Here is a 20023-nt window from a genome sequence, read left to right as displayed (position 1 = left end):
GAAGTAATACTGTCCCTGCATAAGCACTAGGGAGACCATTTCCATATCCAGCATTTAACAAAACAAGTTTCAAACCCAGAGAGTATTCTGGGTCAGTTCGCAAGAACGTTCTGCCTGCTGCGATACCTGTCTGATGAGAAATACAGCCCATTATGCTGAGCCATGAGAAGGTCAGTATGAATTAGGGATGCATTCAGACAGTCTTGCAAGCAGACACAAGCTCACCCTGCTTGCCATGAAGCAAATGTAGTCTGAACTAGCTGAAATATTTAGGTAGATGTCTGATGGATTCATTGCCTCTACCATCAGCTGTCTAAAAGCAAGCTGCAGAGCTTACACTGATTGTTTCCACAGTCAACAGAGGTAGAGACATCCCTCAAATGTGATTCATTCCACCTGTCTCTGACATATATCTTACAACAGGACAAGGAATCCCGTAAAAGGGTTTATAAGCAGAGCCACTGACTAAACATTCTGAACTACTAGCATGAAGAAATGTCTTTGGGGTTGGTTTTTTTTGCTGCTTTGCTCATACATCCTAATAAATAAATAAATAAATGCCCAGCCCCCAGCGTTTGAATTCCCTAGTCTAAAACCTCTACGTGCATAGCTCAGATGACTAATAGGCCCTACGTGTGATCAGGTTTGTAAGGAGGTTCCTGTTGCTGCAGATGTCCGTTCTGAAACATTCTAAGAAATGGAAGAGCTCGGTGCAGGTATCGTTAGCAAAAGGCTTTGGCTGTGGTATATACAGGAGCAGGCTACAAGCTTCAGTTGTGAATGCTAATAGCAGAAGTCTGTACTGACACCTGTAACACTGGACTAACATATGTGTGTTTTATAATATCTGCAGCCAAAAAAACCGAACAATTGCTTTTGATTTTTTAGTTACGGAGGCACAAAAATGAAAGCCAGCAAACTTCCAACATAGGAGTCTGTGATACCAAAAATCATAGCAAGGCTTGACCAGATCTGAAATCTAGAAATCTGCAGCTATCTACAATTAAGTAAAAAGGTTATGAAAACAAGATGTGTATAAGGCACAGCCAAAATCCAGGAGAAAAAAATATCCCATAGGGATTAAATCTCTGATCTGCTTTTAATTTACTTTCTTATAGTTAGTTTCACTACTGTCAACTCATCTGACCAAAAGGGAAGCATATGATTTAGCAACAGCAGTGACTTATCAAAACTGTAAAGAGCTGATAGGGAGGTTAATACCTCTTCCCTTCCTCTCTCAGGCTTGGATGAAGCTGGATTCTGTCTGCAAAAAGGTGACACCCAAACACATTACAGTGCTGCAGAGAGTTTCTTCATTAGTCATATTACAGTTCCTCCCTACCACCAATTCTCTGCATGTTTCCTCAAAATGGACATGTTTTATCTACCCACAAATTCATGTTTATTTCAAGGAAAACTCGATGTTAAGCCTGAAGGTGTAAATCTTGCCCAACCTTTTCATTTTGACATCCCAAACCAGACCAACAATTGCACTTGTAATAATCTATCTGGAAGCCTGGGATTAGCTTATAAAATGGTCCAATTAAAAACTATCCCAGGAGTCACTTCTCTGATATTTCTGCTGAAATGCCAGAAATGTAAAAGACAAACACAAAGTGTAACTTCTGAAGCACAGAGTAGCCAGTGCAGTGCTACAGAAAGGAGAAAATAAGATTTTTCACACATGCATGAAAACTTCTCCAGGATTGCAGAATATTATTTTTCTCTAAACAAGTTACTTTTCTATGTTGGGATGAGAAGCCACTTCTCCAGTACCAGGTTGTGGTAAGAATAAGGCAAGGTGCGTAGCCAAGATGAGAAACAGCATAGGAAGAATATTTGGTATGTTAAAGTAGGCATGAACAATTTGGTGGGTAAAGGGTGGGTCCAACTCGGGTGAGAGTAACTCAGAGATACTCCTCCCACTGATCTCCCAAGTCTACTTGTGTGTAGTCCCCCCACACTTTTTTGCCCCCCAAATTCCCTTTGATGGAGCCCAAGTATCACCACAATGGTATTCCAACTCTCCCACTGCAGCACTCCCCTGCCCTTCTTTCACATGACTCTTCCCTTAGCCAAGCAGTGACGGGTCTTGACCACATGCAACCTCCTCAGCCAGTGATAGCACTCGGGCTTTGCCAGGCCTGCCTCCTGGAGTGCTCTGCTACCTCATTGCACTCCTATCCATTAGCTGGCCCTCATGGCCACCATAGTCAGCTGTCTTGCTTCCCACCCACAATAATTTAAGGACCTATGAGGAATAGTGGGGGGGGGGGGGGGGGGGGGGGGCATATATCAAGGGGGTAGAAAAATTGTAAATAAATCTGGACAAAAAAAAATTCAGGGTACACTGAGAACATCCCCTCTTTCCTGAGTCAGCCCCTTTCCAGCAGGTGACAATTCCCACTTTCATTTAGTTCCGTGCGATGACACTGATTGTGTAACAGCCATACACACTCGTCTGCCTGAAACACCTCCTTGTTCGGAGCCGATGGATGTCTAAACCTGCTTGAGTGCATTACACAGTGAATTCACACACACCAAGTGCGTGAGTAGGTCAGAGTTACTCTGCATACACTGAACACGTGAGTTGTACAGGTGAAGAAGATCTATCATGTCTGGCATGCAGACCCATGTCTGCCTGGGATTTCGGAGATGGAAATGGGGAACTAACCCCCAGCAATATCCTAACAGAGCTAAAGCCTTCAGCCATCCAGTCTGGAAGTGTTCGTATTATAAAAAGACACCCAGGGAGCAATGTTTCATTTGTTCTGAAATTCTATTTCAAAGCAAGTTTTCAATAATAAGCAATTATTATTTATTATAAAATAAACAAGAAACTTTCTTAAACTCTGAAGTACCAAACATGCAAAGAAATATTAATTTCTCTACTAACATCATGCTTCAGGTACAAAACTCATGTCAGAACCACCTTTCAAGCCTTGGTTTTGTGCATGTTGTGCTTATCTTCTCTGTAGTGTTGACAGAAAGAAGTTAAACTATTTGCCACTGGGTCTTAGTACCCCTAATGGAAAACCTAAACTTGACTGCTTACGGGAAGGGGGATTATGCATCAATTAACTCAAACTAAAACGGAGGCGGTGACTAGGTCTTTTGTAGCAATGTTTGTCTCCACTGTTTCATATTGCACCAAATATACAAATTCAATATTTTTTTTCCAAAACAAGTTAGATTTGTTTCCTCTGCGTAGGTAGCAAGTTTACTGCTCCATTGTACAAATACACCTAGCTGTCCTTACCTACACCTGATCACTATGTTCTGTCGGACAGTGGAACCCTACAGCACTTAGCTGAATAAATATTTGTGAATAAATACGTTAAGGGAGACGCCTAGTGTGGAACGATGTTCATAGCAGCTGTAGCTGCTTGTTCCAGCGTCATTGCTGCAGATTCCTTTTCTGCGAGCATTACAATGCGGACACTCACAGATGTACGCAACATTCATTGAGCATATTTCCACACATTTTACAGTGAACGGACAGTTCAAAAAAGGCTCCGTTGAACATGTGCAATCACATCACGAGTGAATACGCTGTGTGCTAAGAATGGCAGATAGCAATAGGGTAACAGCAATAAAAGCAATATTCTTACCTGGGTAAGAATTCTATGGTTAATGTAAGTATTGCTTAATATGGTTAGTGGACTGCACGCAGTCAGGGTCTGATCATACTACACTTGCTGTAGCTGCTGCTGAAAATTATACATGTGCTGATGAAAAAATTATGCAAAGCACCATTTGGGCAAGTGTATCACCCACACTGAAATAAATGAAATATGAAGCACATGTCTTCATGCCTTGCTGAAGGGAGTCATGTGAACCAGGTGCAGTAAAAATTTGATGCAAGTCATAAATCTCACACTGCAGCAGCTGCTCTGCTTTCAGGGGGGGAACTTGCCAAAGATAAGCATCAAATTGGGTTTCCCTTGTAGCTGTGATTTTCTCAAAGATGCTAACAGTCTGTACCACTGCCTGGCAATGTGTTCCTCAGAGTGGCACCCAAACATAGTCCAGATTATTAGATTATATCCAGGTATATCTACAGGCTAGCTGTAGATGCATTTTATTTCTCCTTTTCTAGATACTCTATAACTTTTTTCCTCTTTCTCCCTAAACTCTAACCAGGGCTTTTATATTTAGCTTAAGTAGACAAGTATTTGAAAGTTTTCCTATTTTTCAATAGGGAAAACAAACTAGGAGCTACAGTTTGTACACCACACCACAGCTTATATTTTCAGGCAGCTTCCTCTCTGAAAGACCTGGGAGGAGGCAATACCCAAGAAGCACCAGCCTGACAAATACAAGGAAGCCTCAGAAAACTGGCACCAGTGTTTGAAAGAGAAAAGGAAAGGACATCACCAGAGGAAGGCAGCCAGGACGATAAAACAGTTCTGCCTTCAGCAAGCTCCAGTGATAAAGTCCAGACACCAACAACCTTCACAATTTTTCCATGAAATGTAAGGTGCAAAGACAGCACCTGGGAGGGAGGCAAGGGGCAGGTTTCCTGTTCAGTCTTCATGTTCTGAATATGGGGCTTAACAGCAGCCCAAATTCTCCAGTTCTCTCAGAAAGGCTTTTATTCCAATAAAGATTATAATCCTGGACAAAGAGTGGTAAAACAAGACCAATGCTCATCCTGGAATTGGCCAATGTGACTACATAACTGTTAGCCAAATTTAAAGTCAAGGACTTTAAGGCTAAGTAAGGCCAAAAACATATTTTTATAAAATGTGTGTTAATTGCTTCAAATAATAATCTTCTGACATTTGTAAATCAGTCTTCTACTGAGGCTGGTGCAACTGAGACTGGTTTCTTCCCTGAGTCCCTGCCTAATCTAGGATTATCAGTTTAAATCTGAATGGAGCAAGGGTGTGAGAAATAAGTAACTGACTCTAATGGAAGTGTGAGTGCTTTTCATGAGATACTGAAGAATTTCCAACCAGATTCTTTGCTGAACTAATAAGCCCTTGGCAGTTATCTGCATAACAATCAGTACACCTCCAAAGCATGATTTAGAAGCAGTCATCTTGCCTTTAGTAAATTATTCTGCTCAGCTACTCAGGAGTAATACTGATCTGGTTTACTAAGGAGGTGAGTGCAATCTTAAAGCAAATTTGCCCTGCAAGCTAAGTCAAAGAATGACAATCTTCAAAGCTGGAGAAAAAAATAGGAGGAAAAAAAGAATAGTTCTAAATGTCAAATCAGATGAAGATGTCACAGATTTCTCTGACTGTTGAAGTGGCTGAAGTACCTCAGGAGTCAGTCAGAACACTTGATTATTTTTGTCAGTGGCAGTGTGATTAACTGCAGCTACCTTCTCTAAAAGAGAGGTTTCTGGTCTAAGCCAAGCATAAGCCTGTGTAGTTAATGGAGGGAAGAATACTCTCCAAGGGGTGAGTCACCTCATCTGTGTAACCATTACTGACACAATATAATACTTTTCTTTTTTTCCCAGTGAAGACAGTGGAAGGATTTTCTAATCAACCTCCTCCATCCCTCTCACCTCTGCATTGCCAGTCTTTATTCCCACCCCAGCTTTAACATGTTTCTGCTTCATCTGTTGAAGCAGTGTAAAACCTTTCTCTCACCTTCCCTATTAAAAGTACTGCGGTTTCTCTGTAGGAACATCCTATTCTCAACCTGTCACTGAAGAAACCATATTAGGTAATTATCTCCCTCCCGTGTGAGAATATTGTTAATAGGAAATGGCTCTTTTTCTTCATTCACTACAGACAGAACCTAGATGAATAGATCAGAGAGGAAGCCTAAATTTTAGATGCTACGGAATGCAACAAGCTAGCTGACAAGCACAGAAACATTTTCCACCAGGACAGTAACTGCCAAGGATTAGGGCACAGAAGCCAAGCAAACTCTCTGACTGCATGAAGTGAATGAGCGATAACTATGACAAAGAACTATGCCTGCATGTTGTCTGTAGCATACAGGTGATATAGAAGCAACAACCACTAGGATGTAATTCTAGGAAGTTGCATGCTATCTGGCTATAAAGCCCTCAAATGATATGTATTTTGTTGGTTTCAAGAGAACAGAACATTAAAGACCAGAGAGATCACACCACCTAAAACCAGGGCTAGGAGCCTTTAACCCAGCTCCAAAGAGCGGAAGGTGGGGCACGTGTTGCAGTGAGCTCCTGCCCCCCATAACTGTATTCCAGCTTCCCGCAACTTGGAGCTTTCGCAGAAGCTTCTTGAGCCAAAAATGGGTGCTGTTGTATTATTAGCCCTTGATGAATTTATTGTACATGAATTTTTCTAGGGACTTTTTGAAACCATGTTTTCAGCAACCACCCATCCTGCAGCAGAGTTTCATGGTTTAGTTACATCTGGTGCAAACCATTTCCTTTTGTTTTGAACCGACTTTTTTGTTTGGTTTGGTTTGGGTTTTTTGTTTGGTTGGTTGTTTTTTTGTGCCCTCTGATTGTCTGCTGGGACAGACATTAAACAATCATTCTCCCTCTATCTTTCCATGCCATTCATGGGCTTTTATCATGCCCTTATCTTTTCTCCAGGTCTTTTAATATAGAAACGCATCTTCCTTGAGTCATCAGTCTTCTGATGTTGAGTAAATGGTAAGAATTAAAAATAAAACAGAAGTCCTAGGTTACTCTGCAACCTACATTCCTTGTAAAGAAGCCATCCAGGAATCTTAAATCACATTTGTTGCCTTGCCATGAATCTTTTCCTATTCTGCTACATAGGTTTTCAGATGGAAGTACTAGACAAGCCTGTACAGACTCAGGGCACACTGAGATTTGTCTAATAGCATAGTGGTATTTTCCAGTTGCTCATTATCTCTTTCTAGAATGCCTAATACCATTTATTATAACTCTCAGATCTCTTTCCCAAGTGGCAATTGATAAGACAACCCACAATTTTATACGTGAAGTTAGCAATGTTTTTCCCTGTGTACATCATTTTACATTTATGAAAACTGGCTTTCATCTGCCATTTTAACAGCCAGTCAGAGTCCCATGAAGTCCTTCTGCAGCTCTTGCAGACAGTCCTGATTTATTATTTATCTACCTGATTTATTAACCTTAATAAACTTTTTATCCTTGCCAGTCACAATTTTTTCCAGATCACTTATGAATGTGTTATACAGCGCAGATCCTTGCAGGACCTCACTAGTGACTCCACTACCAAAAATAACCTTTTACTTCAACCTCTTCTTTTCTAACTTTTCTCCAATTATTTTTTCCACGTACAAGAAATGACAGGATTCCTATACAATTCTGATTACTTTTTTTAAATGTTGTCTTTTTAAGCTATTTATTCAATTATCTTAAATTGCTAAAGAGCAATTTCCAAGTGTAGTAAAATTTGAGGGCTTAAATACAAAGTTGTTTGTGGTGGTTTTCTGTAACTCTTCCTTCCTCCAGAGAAGTTTCATATCTCCCCACAAATCTGAGAGCTGCTGGTTGAGGGGGCTCATGATTTATGCAAGGATGTTGCTACCTGCACCTCTCAATGCTGAGTTTCTTCTGGGCATGCACATAAAGAAAGCAATATGGAAAGGAAGATTTGTCAAAAAAACAGGCAAATCACGTAGTAAACAAAATACTCCCTGTATTTTATATACATTTTGCTTTGTGTAACGGGCATTTCCCTCTTTTTTATTTACAAAGCAACACTAACAAAACCCTGACAAGCAGAGCTTAATCTTACCAACAGACTGAAAGAGACATATGGCCAAAAGAAAAAAGACATTATTTCATTAAAACTTGAGCAAAACAAATGTTTATATTGCCAAAAAAAAGAGAGATTTCATTAATTTTAACTGCTTGCCTGGTGCCTTCTAACAGTTGCTTTGAGAAGAACTAATCAGAATGGCAAAAAACACAACGACCACATTTACCATACCCACTTAACCTGCTACTGTGCCTGGTGGCTTCCCAACCCCGGCAGGCACATTATTTCCCCGTTGCTGCTGTTGTCTGGTGGTTTGGGACCAGCCTTGGGCATGCCACGCTCCCTGAGGAGCTGTCCTGCTGCCTCTGCTGAGCCCCTGAAGCAGCACTGCTTCTGGAGATGCTCTGCTTGCTGCACACACGCAGCTCCTCACAGCACTGTATGTGTGCTGCCCTGTAGGGCTACAATGTCTGTACAATGTTTAATCCTCCCTTCTGCCTGCATACTTGCCCTGAGGCCAAACACTGCCTGTTTTCCTGTAGAACTGCCGTCACATTATTTTATATCTTTAAGCTATAAAATTTGTGATGCTTCAGAGAAAATCAAAAGCAAGTGAGCAGGAGAACTATTTGCTCATTAAATGGTGTCTTTTACAACTAGACCCCCAAATCCTCTAAAAAGACAAATCCAAAATCTATCTGAAATACATTCCCTAAGTGTTTGAAGCACCACCTGCCTCTTGCTAAAAGAAAACACTAGAGAAACCAACTTCATACTGAAAATGTTAACCATATCTAGGCAGGATAAATTCATTTTACCAAAATTCATAGCAGATGGCACATAACATCATAAATAATTCTGCAGAAGGTTTACCAGTATAAAACTAGATACAATAGCCAATTATCACAGAAACCTTTCACATACAGATTTTAAGATACTATAAAAAAAGGTGACAAAATTACACTTATGCAACCAGCATATGACTAAATGTTCTTAAAAAAGCACACTTAAAATGCTATTATTTATTAGGTAATGATTATGTCTTAAAGATAAAAACTTCGTTACAATGTATGATACTCAAAAATAGAAGAAATTATTGCCATCTATAGCCCGACGTACACAAGCACACATTTGAATTTATAACGCATGCCCCTGGCTTCACAAGTGAGCTCATGCCATCATAAGCTGGCCATGCACAGAAACGTCCTATTGAATTAAAATCTTACAGACAGATTTTCTAAGATATTCAGATGCCTATCAGTAGAGGCAAGATCCAAGCACTAGATCTCAAAGGCATCATGGCAGCTAGCAAAATCCTTCCTTTCAGCCATTCAAGATCAAAAATGAGATTTTTTTCAGGATAATCCCTCAGATGCCAATAACCCTGAGGGCACCAACATTTACCAGCACCTCAGTTTCTATGGGGAGGTTTCTGGAAGCATGCTCTTCCTGACAGCACCCTTTCTCATCTCACATCCTTTCCCTCCCTGGTGACCCTGAATCCCAACCAGAGAAGCTCCCAAGTCACCCCCTTCCCCAAAAGAGTCAAGTGGCCACTGCAGTCCTGCATTCACACCACTTTGTGTGGCCCTTTACCCCTTGTGTAACCAGAATTGCAGGTGCGGCATCATTTACCCTGTACTGCTATTACACAACCCAGCAAATGGATGGTTGGATCAAACAGCTCCTCCTTGTTAAGCATTTCTGTTGTGGACAGCTGCTCTGTATGTTAACAGAGATGCTTGTTTAATAGCCTGGCATGCTTGGAACAGGCAGTTGATGAAAGTTTGGGTGCATAGTCAGGTTGGAGATAATGATTTCAGGAGGGCTGGTCACAGCTTTATCAATGCCGTGAGCCAAGATACAAATATGAATTCTTAAACTGATGAATTACAATTTAACAAGCTGCAGCAAGCCAAATGGTCAGGACAGTTAGGATCATCTCCAAGGGTGGGGTTTGACACTCTTTAATTTGCCACTTTTTGAAAGACTTCTGTTCCTTTCTGTAGTTCCCCAAAAAGCATCCCTTGTTAACCCATTTCCTGTTCACAGTTTTAAAACACAATCTAAACAGCCTGGTTTGTGGTGGTTGTTTTTTTTTTTTTAATTTCAAATATTCCTATCATTTGTGGGGTTGATTTTGACTGATAAGTTCTTTGTAGATGCAGACATTTCCTAGCTAGAGCGGAGCCATATAATGAACTTAGTTCTGCCCATCTTTACTCCAATGTAATTCCTAATACTTGCAGAACAAAGTCCTGGTAAACATGAGAATGAGATTAAAGGACTGATGAAGTCCAAAATTTCAAAAGCAGGACTGTGGAGGGAACCATAATTCTGAGAGACAGTACCATTTGGTGTATCAGCATTATTTATAATTGAGAAGATTGGGAAGATTGGGAAGCAGCAGAAAAAAGGGCTCAGTTTAAACACACGAGGACAGCATCAACATTCATTAATCTGTTTTCCCAGTGACTCGGGTGGAAAATAGTTTTGTGCATTTTTCTGCCACTCCACCTCACAACTTCTGAAAAGTATAAGCAGCAGCCTGGCTCTTTGTCATGCATTAGTAATAGCAGATGGATTTATTAGGGCAGTGTACACTTTTCAAACAGTTTTTTCTTTGGGGGAAGAGATAAGCAGACACAAGCAGGATAAGCGGTTAGAAGTATCCTCTGTACTGCAAGACGGACTTTGCTGCTTTAACATCCTTAAACATGCAAGATTCCAGGAATCTGACATGAGTGACTGCCACCACTAAGTCACTTCATCACAGGATTTTAAAGGATACAGGTTAAAAAAAAAAAGACAAATGCTGGTGCCAGAAAAGTATAGGCATGTAGGGAATTGTGCCACATTATACTGCCTATGATGCAGAGAGAGAACAAAAAAAATCTTCCTGGACATTGCTGTATCCTTCAGAATTACCCCATGAGTGGCTGCCCACATACACATTCATTCTAAGGGTATTCAAGCCACCAATTACTTGAGCACTGGAAAAAAAAAGACCACTACATGCTGAGCTCTACTGTAGGATCCTAGGGCAGTCCCCAGTCCCTGCAACATGTCCCAGCAACACTGCAGCTGAATTTTCACAGTAATATTACAGACATAACACAACAATATGCTCCAGCATGTGTGCCTGAGCCAACTGCTGATGCTATTTCGTCCTCAATTCATTAACCTACTTGCCATATAGTCATCATTCAATTCAACAACATAGATTACAAATACCTGTGGGCAACACAATTTTCTCTTTCTCCATTTCTCATTCAATGGTCTGGGTCACTGCAGCAGCTACTATGTTTTACTATATACTATACTATAAATGAAGATGTATGTGTAATAAATAAAGATAAATAAATAAAATTAATACATAAAAATTAAATAAAGATAAATACATAAATAAATATCTGATCATCTTTCTTGAACATGACTATTCAACGTACGTGGTCATAATTGGAAAGAGACCTCCTCCAGTACTTGATGAAGGCAGATAAGTTATTATACATTACTATTTCACTGTGTACACTTGGTATTTATCAGAAGCCTTGCTGCGGTCATCCTAGAGCTCCAGTTTACCCCAAGAAGATCAGGTTTGGCAAGGACACCTCCTCTAGAAAGCAAGAAACTCTTGAAATATTTATCTGAGTCACTCAGCAAACAGTTGTGGTGTTAAAAAGACCTCCCTGTTACTACTGCTCATACTCCCTCCCACACTACAGCAGAGACAACGGCCATTCCTGCTGCAGCAGCTCCTGTTCACAGCTCAGCATCTGAGCAAAGATCCACCTTCTGCAGCAGCCCAGTGGTTGCAGAACTCTTGGTCCAGGATATCCACACAGACTGGTGAGGAGGCTTCCGTGGGCTGCAAGCCCTAACCCTGCCTGTCCTGCACAATGGGAAGTATGCCTCCTTTGTGACCAAAATACGTGTCTCATCACACAAGGAGCACACACAAAAGTCAGGCTGAGCAGATCACTCCCATCACATGCATGAACATACATGAGTGATCTTGTCACAGAACTCAATATGCTCTCATTGCAGAACGGAGCACACCAGTGGTTTAGCCATTTACTAGCTGTACTTCCAGCCACATGACCAAAAAGATCCCCCAGAGCCCTTCAGAAAAAGGGCATCACGTACCACACATTTCATCCATCCCACAATCTGGGGAAAAGGGAAGCAAGAAGCTAAATTAGGAACAAATTAAATGTCTGAGAAGCAAAGCCATCCTGCAAGCTGCAGGAAGGACAACCTGGTTTAGTCCATGCAATGGAACAGCTCAAATATGCACTGAAGACACCATGCCCCAAAACACTCTCTTCTCTTCTAATCAAATCAGTCCCTTCGATGCAGGCAGAAAGAGCCACTGACTCACCTTCACACATCACATGTGAGTGCTGTAAGTGATAACCTATTTAATAAAAGGGAAACAACTTCACAACACCTTCTACTTTGTAAATGAATTGTTTATTCCTGCTTAGACCATGAAATACAGGGCTCAGGCACATGAAAGAAAGAAAAATATTGACTGGGAGAAGACACTATATCCCAGTCCAGAGTAAGACACTGAAGACATGCTTTTCATCAAGTTCTTGCTATTCAGGCAAAGCCCTGCTTTGCATAATGTATTCCCAGACATGACACTGGGGCCCAGGTGCCTCACTGTACATCATGAATTTCACCATATTTACAGCATTCTGTAAAGCTAAGAAATGCACTTGGCACTGGGATCCCTAACCTCTCCTTGTGGCTCTGCAGTCTGGTTCTCAAATATATTTAAACACCTAATCCCACTGGAGAATTTGAGCCTTCGCATGCCATAGGATTTTGAAAAGTGCCTAACTCCTATAAATTTCAAAGCTTTAAATAGTACAGTTGATTTTTTTTAAAGTCATATATTTAAAATTCTGCACTTCAATATTTTAGAGAAACAGGATTATTTTTTTTAATCCTACATTCCTTAGAAAATCTGCCCCTTAAATTTTAGAACTTTTTTGGGGTGAGGTGGGGCAAGGGGCGAAAAATCAGACCTCAGCCTGCACTTCCTAATTATTCAGACTAGAAGCATTTTTGCCATGATTAGAACTACTACTGGGACCAAAATAGACTTACCATTTCTAAATACTCCCCAGTGACAGCTGAGTAGCATAATGATGCTTTATCCCATGTTAATGACAAAATAAATTGCTTTTCCAGCACACACACAGAGCTTTATAAAAAGAATAATCCCACTGGAAAAAGGATTCTTCAGCTTTGAATTCCTGCACCCAAAAGGGCCTCAGCTTGCAGCAGTCTTCTCTGCAGGCTGGAGGGAGTGAAATCTCACACAATTGTCTGGTGTCACTTAAAGGTGGGCACTTTTATGAAGACCAAAAGGAAACAGATTATCGTACTCTTATGTCCAGGTGCTCCAGAACTGGTTTTAGTTTTATAAGTACTGCTGCATTACACTTTCTGCCAGATCAGTGTTATGCTTATAAAGTCCAATTTTCAGGCTACAGCTATCCGAGTCACATTTGGCTGGGCTGTACAGCATATGCTTCCAATACAGATTGGGTTTTTTCTGTTCTCTTACCAGTTTCATTTCATTTAACCACAGTGGGAGAATTACAGTGTCAAAATTAATCTAGAAGCTCTTCTCCCCAATTTCAGCTCTAAATTAGAGCCCCACGTCTGCAAGTCTGCCACGCCGACCTGCACCAACATCAGCATGCACATCATCAGAAAATTTTGAATTATCTGGGTAGGAAAACCCACTGCACATAGTCCTTGGAGCGGAGCCCACCATCTCGGGACTGCACTGACCCATCGGATATGATGTATCAAGTGTTGCAGGTTTCCTGGGACATTTTAAAAGGCAACACGGGTGTATTCCAAGCAGACTGAATTGCTACAGCTTGAAACCCCCACCCCAGGTGTGCATTCGCTACAGGGCGACAGTGGGGAAGGCCCATTGTGTGGAGCAGCTCAGTGACCTCATGCTGTATGTGACGGAAGGCTCGGCCAAGCCCCACCACTACTTAACGTTGGAGTAATGCTTGTTTGCTGCTCTAATTCTTACAGTCCAGGCAGCTGTCAGATAACCCACATTTTCAGCCAGGTTACACAGTGCTTTTCTCTTTTTCTAAAGGAAACAAGAAACAGGAACACAAAAGCAGTCATAAAACACAAATTTCTTTCTGGAATTAGAGGAAGAAGAGTTGTAGGTGCTACTCACAGCTTTTGACCAAGTGACCTTCAAGATCAGAATCAAACAGAGCTCCTCAGGTGCTTAAAAGATGCAGAACCTCACCCTTGCAGGGTCAGTCTGCCATGAGCCTCTAACTTCCCTAGCGAAGCTCCTGAGCTTTCCACAACAATTGCAGCGATATAATAAAGCCACTGTGGAAAGATTTTGCCAGAGACACTATGGACACCCACGTCTAACATATCAGGATTATATATAATAAAAATTAACTGGGGGTTAAAGACTCAGTCAAGCATAGGATGACCAATCTCCAAAGTTAAGTCCTATGTCAGTTTACATAACTAATCTGGTAATACTTATACTGTTTCTCTTCCTTTCCCCAAACCATAAAGAGGGACCTCCTCACCTCTATTTTTAAGCCTTGAACTTGCTAAAACTTGCATATATACGGTATGCCTGCGCATAGGTATTTCCACTGGTTCAAAAGGACGTAATAATAATCTTGGTCACATCTTACTCTAAGATCTGATACACACGGATATCTTATTAATGAGCCGAGAAATTGTTTTTAAGATGTGAATAGTTTTTTCATATGTTCAGTAAGATTTTCTCTCCGACTATACTCTACTTTTAACTACACAGATGGGAAAAGTTGGGTTTTAAAAAAATAAAAATAAAAAATAGGCTCCAGAGAAAAAGCTCTTCAAGAATTCCTTGCACTTACTACCTATCCTGCTATTCCATAAGAGCTGATTGGCATTCAAGACAGTCAAAAAATCACTGCAGTTATTGTGAGCATAATTTCAGTCTTCTGCTTCTGGAAATCATGGCCAAATAAAACAGAAAATATGATTGTACTTGATATTCCATAGTGTGTGAACAGAGCGTGGGCCCTGGCTCTCAAGCACGCTGCAAGCCGTGTGAACCACTGTATCCGTCATAATTGCAATAAAAAGCAATTTTCCACTGCGGTTTTCATTTAAAGAAAAATCCCTCTAAAAAAGGGGTTTGGGGGGGCAGCACAGCTAATCTCCTGACTGCTGAGCTGAAAGGCTCAGCTTGGGAAGCTTCTGCCGCAGGAGCGGGAGGACAGAGCTGGTGGGGAGGGTCCCAGGCAGCACCCTGGCCACCGGCTCTCTGCTGTTAAGCCTCAGCATCAGCCAGGCTAGTTAGTCCTTATTTCGGCTCGAGTACTAAAGCTGTGCCCCTGCCCTTGTTTACCCTCAGCAGCAGTAACCCCCTCCTTTCGAGAGGAAAGGAACAGTTTTGGATACCAGAGGGTTTGAAGCAGAGTGTCTGGATATTTTAACATTGTTCAGGCTTCAGTCATCATGAATATCAGTTTACAGCTTGGCACATAAACAGTCCATTTCTGAGGCATGAGACAATGAATATATTGTAATTATATTCTAGGCCTTCTGTCCCAAATCTGTTCCTGGTGAAACTCCAGGGGTTTCAGTGGAGTTGAGGCAATAATAAACTTAGCTGTCTACCTGTACTTTGTAATGCATTATTTCTGATTAAATGTTTGCATGAAAACAAAGATTTGTCTCCATACGTATTAAACTAAAATGGCATTCAAACTTATTCTTACAACCACCTACATTGTTTATAAACAATAAAACTTTTTATAAATGAAAAAAATAGAGAATAAAACCCAGTAATAAAAATAGGACTATTTATTTTATAAATAGGAATGTAAGGAAGTATGGTAGTGCTGAAACAATGTAGTAAAGCAAGAGTATACACCAAAATAAATACTTTGGGGGGAGGGCATAGTCCTTTTTTTCCCACATAAAAGAGAGAGATGGGAACACGGGTTATGGGAGGCAGACATGTTGGGACACCCCTCGGAGCAGACCGCTTCTGCTTGGGAAGTCCAATTTCATGAGCACTTTTCTAAAAGGAGCTTTCACTGTCCTACTTGTTAGGAAGTTTAGAAATAACAAGTTTCATATTTCAAAGTTCAGTCATTTTTGCATTTCACCCAGGCAAAAAAAAAATGTGAGAAATTTGTACCCCGTGAAAAATGTGCATTTCAGGCACTGGTAGGATACAGCTGTCTCAGCCCATGTTTACTTGGTTTCCCTTCTACATCATGCTTGGCATGGGGGATTTTAGAGTTATTAAACTTTTTCCCAGTTGCCCAGAGTCACCACCCTTTTACTTCACACTGAGTAGTTACATATACAAACGTGACAACTGGCCTCCCAGCTTTCGGTACTTACCTTTCTTGGCTTTAGCAGGAGCCCTTTTTACTGTCATCAGGTACATCTTCTGCAGGGAATTCCCAATTTACAAGACTCACTTTCTCCAAAACTGGTTATTAAGCCATCCATGTTTCCAACAACCAAACAGCTTCAGATTACCAAGGTGTCCCCTTTCCCACTGCATGGGACACACCTCCATGGGATGCATCTTCCTGAGCAAGTCACCCAAGAGCAAACTCCTGCACTACACTGTAACCCAGTAGACGCTCTCATAGAGGTCACAAGGAAAATAAGGGTGGATGCTTAAACTCAAGACAAGGCCCAGAAAAATCTCCCTTTAATCATACAGGGATTATGAACTCAAACCTTAGTACTTAAGGGCTGCTCAAGTCTTCAGTACTGAGGTCCTGCTGGTGCCCAGGAAAATGGTGCTCGCTCATTTGCAGCAGCTTTGCAGTTAAACAATTAACATTTAGCACTTCCAAGCATTATATACACCTGAGAAAAAGAGGCTTGAAGGACTCCCGGCTGCTTGTTTGAGACACAACTTTCATGAAACCCAGGAGTCATAGGACCAAAAATGACAGTCTTCAACAGGCATTCACCCAGGGGAGAAGGGAGTTTGGTGGCCTGCTCCTAGTAACAGCTTGATACTAGCCAACAAAAAGAGAGTTATGACAGTGAGGACCAGCACAAAGGCACTCACCTCCCTGAGTAACTCTACTCCAACTACCTCTGAGGGGGTTTAATATTTTTAAAGCTACTGAGATAATTGATGATAAACCTCTAGTCACTGAGATAATTCAGTTAAATCTGAGAAAGAGTTTTTGCTGTAATGTCTACTGTCTATAAAGGCAGGGATTTCAGGGATTTGAGGGAGGGATTTCAGACATATACTTTGGATGCACCTTCAGCATGACCAGCACATAGATTTCCTCCTCTGCTTTTCAAAGCAGTCAGGCAGCAAGATTTAGAATTGCGCTATCAGCTCAATTTTAAGATGTTCCAAAAAAGCAGCTGTAGAAGTAAATACTTTTCACAATAGAAATACCGATTGTTTTCCTTCAAAGCATCACAAAAGTGGACAGGAAAACAAACAAATTAGTAATTTTTCATGCTAGTAAATAAAAAAAAGAAACCCACAACATCTTGCATATATGGTTACTTAAAATATAGAAATGAGTGGAACAGAAAGTTTTCAGCAGACCCAAATAATTCCATTCTAAAAAAAATGAGCCTCTTTGCTGGAGCAGGAGTGCATTTGCTAATGAGGTCTTTGCACTGAGCTATACACAGGTGTGACTGAAGTTATAGTCATTGTTTGCTCACCACTAATTAAGGAGTTATTAATTTATTCATTTAATAAATTATGTGGAATCAAACAATTAAAGACAATAGGCTGAATTCAAACCTGATTTAATACACAGTTTGGCTCCTTATAATGTATTATAGGCACACCAGCTTGAGTTCTACACTACAGCCAGACCTTTGTCAGGTTCCTGAGTCTCTGCTAGGTAGCTGAGTTCTGCTGCAAGTGGTAGGATTTGGCACTTAAAAAAAAAAAAAATCAAAGCTAAAACTTTTATGTCTTCTTTATAGGATTTAATTTTTACTTAGCATACATGTTATATAGATTTTTAAACCAGGAAATAAAAACACTTCAAAAACATATATTCATAGAAGATCAGAGAAATAAAGATAAAATTCACACATTTATTCCTCTGCTGTTATTGCAGGTTTGAAAGCTTCTCGGAGACTACCAGGTTCAAATGCACTTGATTTAATACAGACATTGAACTACATTTCTGACCTCTCACTGGGCTTACTGACCCTCATATATCATGCCCACTATCACCCTCTTCAAGCTCAGCTGAGCAAAGACTTTGGCATCACAGCCACCAACATCTTCCAGCAGATTGCCAGGCAACCCATAATGTTACTAAAGCTCAAAACGAAACCAGGCTCCAGGACTGGATGGTGCCCATCAGCTCCTCTGGGAGCAGAAAGCAGAAGACCTTTGAGAAAGTAGCTGGACTCTGGCAGTACAGTGGGCTTGGCACGCAGTCCATGAGCATCCAGGGTGCATAACCTCCTGGAGGAAGGAAAGCGGGGCACCTGCTGAATGAAGAAAACAAATATCATACTGTGTTTGGGAAGGAGAATAACTCCCTCAGTCCAGCCCTTGTCTGATAGAGGGGTGTATCTCTTGGGCTGAATGGAGAAAACAGCATGAGATGTAGTGAAGGCAAAGGCCACTAGCAAAGCCTGAGCTAACACCCAACAGAAAACTCAAATAAAGCATACAAAGAACAGCTCTGCAGTCTCATTTTTTACTTATTTCACTAATCCAGTTGGCTGCAGGAGAAGCCTGGCCCTGACACCCCAGGGCAGCACACAGACAGATGCACTGCTCACCACCTCCACATTTGTGGGTGAACTCCTCCACCCCTCACACAAGGTCAAATTAGCTAGCAGGATCCCAGCCCAGTCTCCAGCTGGCCAAGCTCATTAGGTCTTTAGTTGCCAGGAAGGCAGTTGTGGCCAGCTGTAAGGCTGATAGGCTGTGCAGAGCCTGCCAAAGGTCAGCAGTCATCAGCTGGCCAGCTGCAGGTCCTCCTGTGGGACCCCAAGGTCCAGCTGAGAGGAGTAAGGGGAACTGATGAGCGAGTCAAGGTCCTGTGGAGGAGGAGGAGGAGGAGGAGGAGGAGGGGGGGAGGGGAGGGGAGGGAAAAGGAGGGAAAAGGTCTGGGGTGGGGAGGAGTAAACTGCCTGCTGTTGCTAAGTCTGACTGTTCCTGACAAGCAGGCTGAGCTGGGAAGATGGTGGCACTGAATTTCCCCTGAAATGCAGCCATGAATGTGGGGTGTTTCTAGGCATATTTTGACAAACAGCAAGAATCAAGACCTTTCAGCCTCCAAGAACTAATTACTGAAAGTTTATCACTTTTAAGTCTTACCGCAGGAGAAGAGGTTAATGTTTTTTTACAGGGAAAATTAGTGGCTTTCCGCACAAGTAACTCATAAATACAAACATAAAGCACACAGGACTTTTGTCTTGATGTTATATTCAAGAGATCTTTACTAGGTTCCTGTGTTAGTTTTGTAATGTACAGTTGGCCTTTTGGTCCGAGTTTAAAATATGTATTTCACTGGAGATCTCTTCTTCGTTTCTGAACAAAAAGAAAAGATACAAGCACCTCTACACACACGCACACGCACACACACACGCACACACACGCACACACGCACAGCTGCCTCCCTCAGTCAGAATATAAGCCAAAAAAGCATGATTTTTCAGAGGTAAATTAAAATATAACATTAATTGTATTTTTAAAATTGCACAGAATTATGCCCTTCATTGCAGAGAGTGACAGAAAACTTGCAGCTTGTGTGTTACGTTATTCTGCTACTACAAGACATCCCTCTGCCTGCCTGCCTGCCTGTGAGATCACTGCAAGCTGTCCTGGAGCCTGCAGCACTCAGACAGGTGGTCAGAGTGGACAGGAATGGAGCTCAGGTGTTTTGAACCAACATCTTCTCATGTATTTGTGAGCACAGCCTTCCTTAAATGAACATGTGTTACATAGAATACAAATCTTTCTTTGCATTTCCTATTATTATTATTATTATTGCTTTAATAATATGTGTGCTGTTTTATATATTATATTCTATATGTATATATTATATAATTTTATTTTTTTCATACATCATTATTGTTATTAAATGTGCTAAATCTGACCACAACAGCGTATCTCCTAGGACAGCAGCCTTTTACACCTTGTTCTTCCCAATTCATGGATTAAAAGCAGTTTCATGAGGTTAACTTCCATTCCTTCCAAGGATTACCGCACATTTTGGCTCATGGGAGCTTTGTTTATAAATGTCCTGTAATTAAGAGTTTGTTTCCTATATGTGTATAACAAAACCCACAGATTGTAATCTAGTCTAGTAGGA

This window comes from Falco punctatus (assembly GCF_963210335.1).
Source record: "Falco punctatus genome assembly, chromosome: 6".
Lineage (NCBI taxonomy): Eukaryota > Metazoa > Chordata > Aves > Falconiformes > Falconidae > Falco > Falco punctatus.
This window is presented reverse-complemented; position numbering follows the sequence as displayed.